This window comes from Myotis brandtii, unplaced genomic scaffold (assembly GCF_000412655.1).
Source record: "Myotis brandtii unplaced genomic scaffold, ASM41265v1 scaffold221, whole genome shotgun sequence".
Taxonomy (NCBI): domain Eukaryota; kingdom Metazoa; phylum Chordata; class Mammalia; order Chiroptera; family Vespertilionidae; genus Myotis; species Myotis brandtii.
Window position 1 is genome coordinate 635,730 of NW_005358287.1, and position 7,700 is coordinate 643,429.

The window sequence follows — 7,700 nt, forward strand, 5'->3', positions numbered from 1 at the left end:
AGAATTAATTCAAGCTCTATGATGTCCCCACCAAAAATCCCTTTTGTATTTCACTGTCCCATGCTGCCATTTGACACCTAGCATCTTCTATTTGATAGTTCAGAAGTAAAATACACAGACACTGATGGCAAGAATAATATTTATACACAATCTCAACTTTTGTGATTAAATTACTTAAGGAAAAAAAAACCCTAAATAATAAAACAGACATATTAACTATAAATCTGTGAAAGAAGCCAGGATGCCAACTCATTAAAATGGATACCTTAGGTTTGTTGCTTACAATATGGTAGTATGATTACAGCACAACTTATAAAAATTAACGTCCCCTTAAAAATAAACATATGGTCTCCAGGAAGACAGTCACATGCTAGAATGTGCATTATTATGTGTAAAGATTTCCTTCAAAATGTTGGCTGACAGTGAAGTTTTTCATGGTAAACTGACAAGCAGAATTGATGATGCCACCTGTTCATAGTCGTCTACCCTAAATAATAAAACAGACATATTAGCTATAAATCTGTGAAAGAAACCAGGATGCCAACTCATTAAAATGGGTACCTTAGGTTTCTTGCTTATAATATGGTAGTATGATTACAGCAGAACTTATAAAAATTAATGTCCCCTTAAAAATAAATGTATGGTCTTCAGGAAGACAGTCACATGCTAGAATGTGCATTATTATTGTGTAAAGATTTCCTTCAAAATGTTGGCTGACAGCGAAGTTTTTCGTGGTAAACTGATAAGCAGAATTGATGATGCCACCTGTTCATAGTCGTCTAACCTTTAACATTTGTAATTTTCATCTTCTCTCAACAGCTAGTAAGCTATTGAAGGGCAGACTTTTAATGCTTTTTTTGTTGTTAGACAATTTTTAAATGAAATACCAAATATAGAGGTGTTAATAAACACTTTTTCAAACCAGTTATCATGGCCAGAGGCAAAAGTTGATATAAATAAAAAAATCTCTGACGTGTGGCAGGTAGAAATGGAGCAATGGATGTTAGTGTTTGAAAATAATCTTTAACCTGTAGCCATTTGCATAAAAAAAACATGCTTAGACTTGGGATAATGAGATACTGTGTGAGGTATGAATACAAATTAATGAGACTTCCTAGAAAAATTATCCAACGTACTCTACATTTTAAGTTGAAAGTAAGTAAACGACATGATGAAACGTTTGAAAAACAATTGAAATTCTGAAGCAAACAGGTGATCAGTAACTTGAGTGTTTAGTAGTCAAATAGGAAACACCAAATAGGAAACAGGAGATTGGCTCCAGTGGAAGGGAGGGCCTCCCGCGATTGCTGACAGTTCGTCACCCCAGGTACCCAGTGGGGGTGGGTTCAGGTCTCGCATTTTCCTCGTTGCCTTCTCCAGACCTCCAGTTTACCCAGCGACGAGTTAGGACAGATAAGACCTTTCTATTCAGAGGCGCTTTATTCTTCTGCACCTTTAGGATCAAGGCATCGTCTAAAATAAAGTGAACAGATTAGGTTGTCCCTGACTTAAAAAATACATGGGGTAAGTGTCCTCTCACAGTGCTTTGTTTTCCATAATAGGTTTTAACATAACCACTTAAGAACTGAAAATCAACTTAAATGGCTTATACTTTAAGTATTACCTCCTTGTCTTACCGAACTAGGTCGCCGCTATGTGATTGCCTAAACGGGACCGTTTCAAGGCGACAGGGTTCGGTATTAACTGCACAGGTAGTGAAAAATCAGTCACCTTCCCTCGATATCTTTAGAAAAAATGGCAATAATGAGGCTATAGCATTCTTTCATCCTAACAGCAGGTAGTCAAAGACAGGATTGGTTTTCCTATACTAATTGATATTATGTCAGGATGATTTTTGTTATCCTTAAACTGGATTAATAATCTATCGTTTTATACTACCCTGAATGGCAACTGAATTTGAATCTGTGTGGGGTATGATAGTTTTCACTCGGATAATCAGTTTAAAAGCAAGAAGAAAGGATGTAACCTTGATTCCCACGTAGGCAGCAGAAGTAGGCAGCAGTTGTGTAGGTGCGGAAATTCTCCAGATGTTTTTAGTGAGAGCTGTTCATTCTCTGTTCTGTGGTGACATTACTGGTTCTTTATTTTGTCCAGACAGTGGGTAAATGGAAGAGATGAGATTTGAACTCCAGACTTTGATGGGAGAGTCTGTGCCTTTTCTTTGACAGCCTTATTTTTTTTTCCTTTCCACAATATTCTACTAATTAGAAAATCCTCAATTAAGAATGACATATACTAGTGAACCCTATTTTCTGATTTATAGAATGCAGATTCTGTACCTGGAATACATATTCTGTAACAGCGTCTTCTAGGCATTTGGCCTGAGTAACTGAGTGAATAGTGATGCCAATTATTGATTTGGGAAGAGTAGAGGAGGAGACAGCCTACAGGAGGAAAACAACCATATAACACGAATAAAATTTCACAGATATTTATTATGAATTCAAGTTATTATAGAGCTATAATTCAGAAACCAGAGTTTCAGATGCATTTTCTAAGGGATCTTCATCTCTCTTTAGTGTTGCATCCTAGTGTGATGCGGAGACGCCCACAGCTGGGCAGCGTACATAAACAACGTACCCGTTCCAGCTACATAGACTCTCATCGCACCATGATTGCAAGAGGCAAGCATACCCTCCTCTCAAGGGTTTCAGAAATATTAAGAAGGGTTTTTGAGGCTCTCAATACAAGTTTTATACTTGGACACATTTTTCAAAGTGTTAAAATTATTCTGTAGTACATGATTATCAAAAATGTTCAGCTGAAACAAGTTTTTGAAAGACTAAATGGTTTTATTTATCATTTTGACAATGATGCAAGTAGGAACTCATCACTCTAGACACTCAAAAGCTTCAAAACAGAAGTGGGTCTATGGACAGTGGGAAAGGGAGCTTGCGGATGCAACCATTTTTACTCAGTATTGCTCTGACCTTCCACTATTCAAAGCTGTGATGTTATGTTAGAGCATGACATTTAAACAATATAGATCTACTTTGCCCTGGCCAGGTTGGCTCAGTGGATAGAGCATCAGCCTGCGGACCAAAGGGTCCTGGGTTTGATTCCGGTCAAGGGCACGTACCTTGGTTGCAGGCTCCTCCCCAGCCCAGGCCCTAGTCAGGGCATGTGCAGGAGGCAACCAATTGATGAGTTTCTCTTACATCTATGCTTCTCTCTTTCCCTCTCTTCTACTCTCTCCAAAAAAAAAAAAACCATGGAAAATTATCCTTGGGTGAGGATTAACAAAAACAAAGAAAAAAAACAAAAAATAAACCAATACACACCTACTTTGAGAGAATATATTTGGTTTAGAAAAATAATATAGTAGTTTGTATACTTAGATCAAATGGAGAGAGAGAATATTTTGTTGATTTGTTTGACGTGATACGCATGATTATTTGATTGTGTGTTACAGAACCCCTTTTATTTACATACATGTACTATTTTTATATATGTTTTTAACCCAAGTATCTTTTGAAAAAGCATATTTGACTATAGGATAAAAATCTCTTAGATTTTTGATCATAATAAAAATAGTGATTATTATATACAACTAATACATTTTCATTAGGAGGCAGAAATTTTGATTCTAATGGAATCAGCAGTTTTTCTCTGGATAATTAGACATATGTTGTTATACTTGTAGTCTTTGTTAAAAATGGTCATCTTATTAAATGTGGGCAGATATAATGTTCTCATACAATAGTCATTTCAAATTATTCTAATTTTATCTTGTGACTATTTGATCAGCACCACCTAGAAAAAATAGGTAGTAGGTTAGAAAATGCATATGCTGAAATTTTAATTACTTATTAAGGCATGTTTAAATGTTTTATTGTAGAATTTGGAATGTCTTGCAAGCAAATTAACAACTGAGCACATACCGATATGATATCCTCTCCCCTGGAGCGAGTTCACGCTCCATAAATAACACCACTTCTGTCCTTTGTTTACACCCAAGATTCTCAAAGGCACTGTCAGGACCTTTCCTCATCTCATTCTCCCTAAATTCCAGTCAAAACTGTTTTCTTTTGCATCCACAGCCTCCTTTAAACTGCTCTTACCAAAGTCACCCATGAACTGACGGTCACTGAATCTAAAGTTCAACCGTCAGATTTCCTTTTATTTAAATCCTCAGCAGTGTTTGTTACAATAAATCAGTCCCTCTTTTTAAAAGCACAGTGCTTGCCCTGACTGTGTGGCTCAGTGCCCCCTGGTCGAACTCCCGGTTGAAGGGAGAATTTGCATATTGGCCTTTTATTATATAGGATACACAGCACTGAAAACTAAGTTATAAGACCCTTTAAAGTAGACTGAGGAACATGTAAAGGTACAATAAAATCTGGAGAAACATCTTGCTCTGAGAGTGGTGTCATGTCAAAAGGGCATAATTTGTTTTTAAAAAATGAAGTCATTTAAATTAAGGAATGAAGTTTCTAAAATAGACATATTCGTGCATCGCTAGTCACAGTGTAAACAGACCCACTCTAAGGTGAAAACCACTTGATTTAATGTAACGAGAGCATAAACTGCTTTAATCTTTTAAGTCAGCAGTAAAGCTGTTACAGATCAATTCCTAGCAATTGGCAATGTGATAACTTTAAGTGAAAATATGCTCATCATCATGCTTTTATAGTAAAAACTAGAAATAGAAGAAAAAATAAGGTGTAATTAAACCATTGTACTATGTAGAAATAAATGTTAAAAATAGATAATCCTAAAAATAGTTTAATGATAGAGGAAAATTCATACCAAAAACTTTAAAAGAAAACAAAAACACACCATATGATTTACATTTTTATGGGCATTGCAGCATGTAAAACTTTATTTTCCTTTATAGCACAGTCCTGTGATCATATACTTGCACACTTGTTCATATACACATGCACACATACTCATGTTCTATGTGTGTTATATCCTTTCTGAGTATCATTTCCTAATTGGTTTAATTATCTTAATGTAAAACAGATTCTACCCTGATTACACTTTATTCTAAAATGAATGGCAGACTTGGAATTAAAAGAAAGACACATGATGGATTTCTGCTTTTGATTATCCCGCGTGTGTTTATATCGATTTAAGAGGTTGTTTTTCTGCAGTTACACAGAACTGGCTTTAATTTCAGTTGTTTACCCAATGAATTTTCCCATCAGAATCAGAAACAAAAAGTGATCTCCTGATATTCATTTAGCAATAGGCCTCATAAAATATTTTATTTATCTGTATTGGAAGCTAATTTTCCTGGACCTTTTCAATTTTAGGTCTCTTTTCTCATTTTACCTATTCACTTATATAAGGTTTATTCATTTTTTTCTAGCATTTGTAACACAAACATACAGTTGTAATTTTTCATGCCGTGGGGACACTATTACAAAATTTGTCACTTTAGAATCCCACGTGGCCTACTAGGTATCTTCCTTCAATTAAATCATCTCTAATGAATGTCAGATAATTTGGGTTGAGAATAAAAGTCATCAATTTTGATATGTAAGTTGTAACTTTACTTTCTGTTTATCTTTAACTTAAAAAGAAAGCAAAAATATCCAGCTGCTTCCCTGGGTCAGAATAAATAAAATCATCTGTCGGTAAGTTCAGCCTCTTCTTTTCTATTTCTGCCTCAATATTTTATTCTTCCCTGGATATTTCTCCGAAGTCCTGGGGTTTGGGGTGGGATTAGCTTACCATCCTAGTTTGAAGCCTTGAGGCGACCTCAGGAGAGATGAAATTACAAGAAAGTTCAGAGACAAAGATCCATTAGGTGAAAAGGGGTATCAGCTAACGAGTCTCATGTGGTTAAAATAAAACCTACTACTGTGAAATGGATGAGGTCAGATTCTTTTTAGAGTCCTTTTCGATTTCAGTTCAGATTGAAAAGAAAATAGTACAGTTCAAGGTACTCTTGAAACAATCCTTGTGACTCTCAATTTCTAAATGGAGTCAATTTAATACCCATTCCAAAAAACGAAAACCATGTTTCTTTTTCCAACAATCTTGTGTGAGACATTTTCCTTTTCATCAGGGAAGAAGAATAACAGGTTTTTGATCTTTTAGGAATTATATTTGAATGTACATAGTAGGAAATGAGGACAAGGAGAGATTTAATAAACATATAATTTTTAAAATTCAGTTTAATGTTACAGGGAGACACAAGAAAGATAAGTGTCTATACTAATAAAAGGGTAATATGCTAATTAGACCAGACGTCTTCTGGACATCCTTCTGGATGTTCCAGACAAAGCCATGGTGGCGGGGGCCGAGGCAGAGGCAGTTAGGGGCAATCAGGCCGGCAGGAGAGAGTGGTTAGGGGCGATCAGGCGGGCAGAGGAGAGCGGTTAGGGGCGATCAGCCCGCAGGCAGGTGAGCGGTTAGGATCCAGTGGTCCCGGATTGCAAGAGGGATGTCCGACTGCCAGTTTAGGCCCAACTGGCAGTCGGACATCCCCTGAGGGGGTCCGGATTGGAGAGGGTGCAGGCCGGGCTGAGGAACCCCCCTCCTGTGCACGAATTTCATGCACTGAGCCTCTAGTAAAATATGTAAAATATATCAGGGGGTTCTTTTACAAAGAACATAGAATAGGACAATCCTTCAATATATGTGCTTCTTGGAAAACTTGGACTAGATCTTCTGAGATTCCTTTATTTAATATACTATATCTCATTGTATGGTTAAAAAATCCAAGTCTAATCATCATCCCAGCTCTTTCAATAGTCAAGCTAGTCACATAGTTATTTTCCATTATCTTGAAGCTAAGAATGAAACATACCTTGAAAGATTAAAATTATTCAAAACTTATATTGTAAGGGCATCGATATATTCTTGCCCATTCAATACATATGGCTTGTTCATCAAGGTCTGATGTCCAAAGATACTGCTTTTTTTTTTTTTTTTTTTTTTTTATAAAAATAAATAATCTCAACATAAGAATGACAACAGATATACCTCTTCTGGAGTTGGTAAGCTCTCTATTTTAATTGGTGTTTTTTTTTTTTATTGATTTCAGAGAGAGAAAGAGAGAGAGAGAGAAACATCAATGATGAGAGAGAATCACTGATCGGCTGCCTCCTGCATGTGCCTTGCATGTACTAGGGATTGAGCCCACAACTCAGGCATGTGCCCTGACTTAGAATCTAACCGTGACCTTTTGGGTCCATAGATCCATGCTCAACCACTGAGCCATGCCATCTGGGCCAGAGTTGGTAAGCTCCCTATTACCAGGAGTATTCAAATTGAGGATGAGTAGAAATAAACAAGAGTAATTGAAAATAAAATAATTCTACAAATTTAGACAAAGAAGGAGATTTTTGCTCCTAATAACACAAACAGGTGCGTGGGTCACAGGGGAGTTACAGGCATTAAGTGGGAGTTCTGTACCAGCCGACCAATGAAACAATAGTGCAGGTCCCATCAGGCAGGAAGACCTGTGCGGGAGAAGATTGGGGTGGTCTGGGAAACAGTCTACAGAGAAAAGAGCTGTCTGTCACCTTGTTTTTTATAAGATTAGAGTCAAATTGGAAGTCGTTAAGATATATGAGACCAGTAAAGGAGGTGAAATGCCACACAGGGAATTTTCAGATGGAGTGAAAAACAAGAACATTGAGATACATGTATTTGTTGTTGTTTTTAAATCTTTATTTTGAAGGTATTACATACTAGTATGTCCCCTGTTTTCCCCATTAACCTCC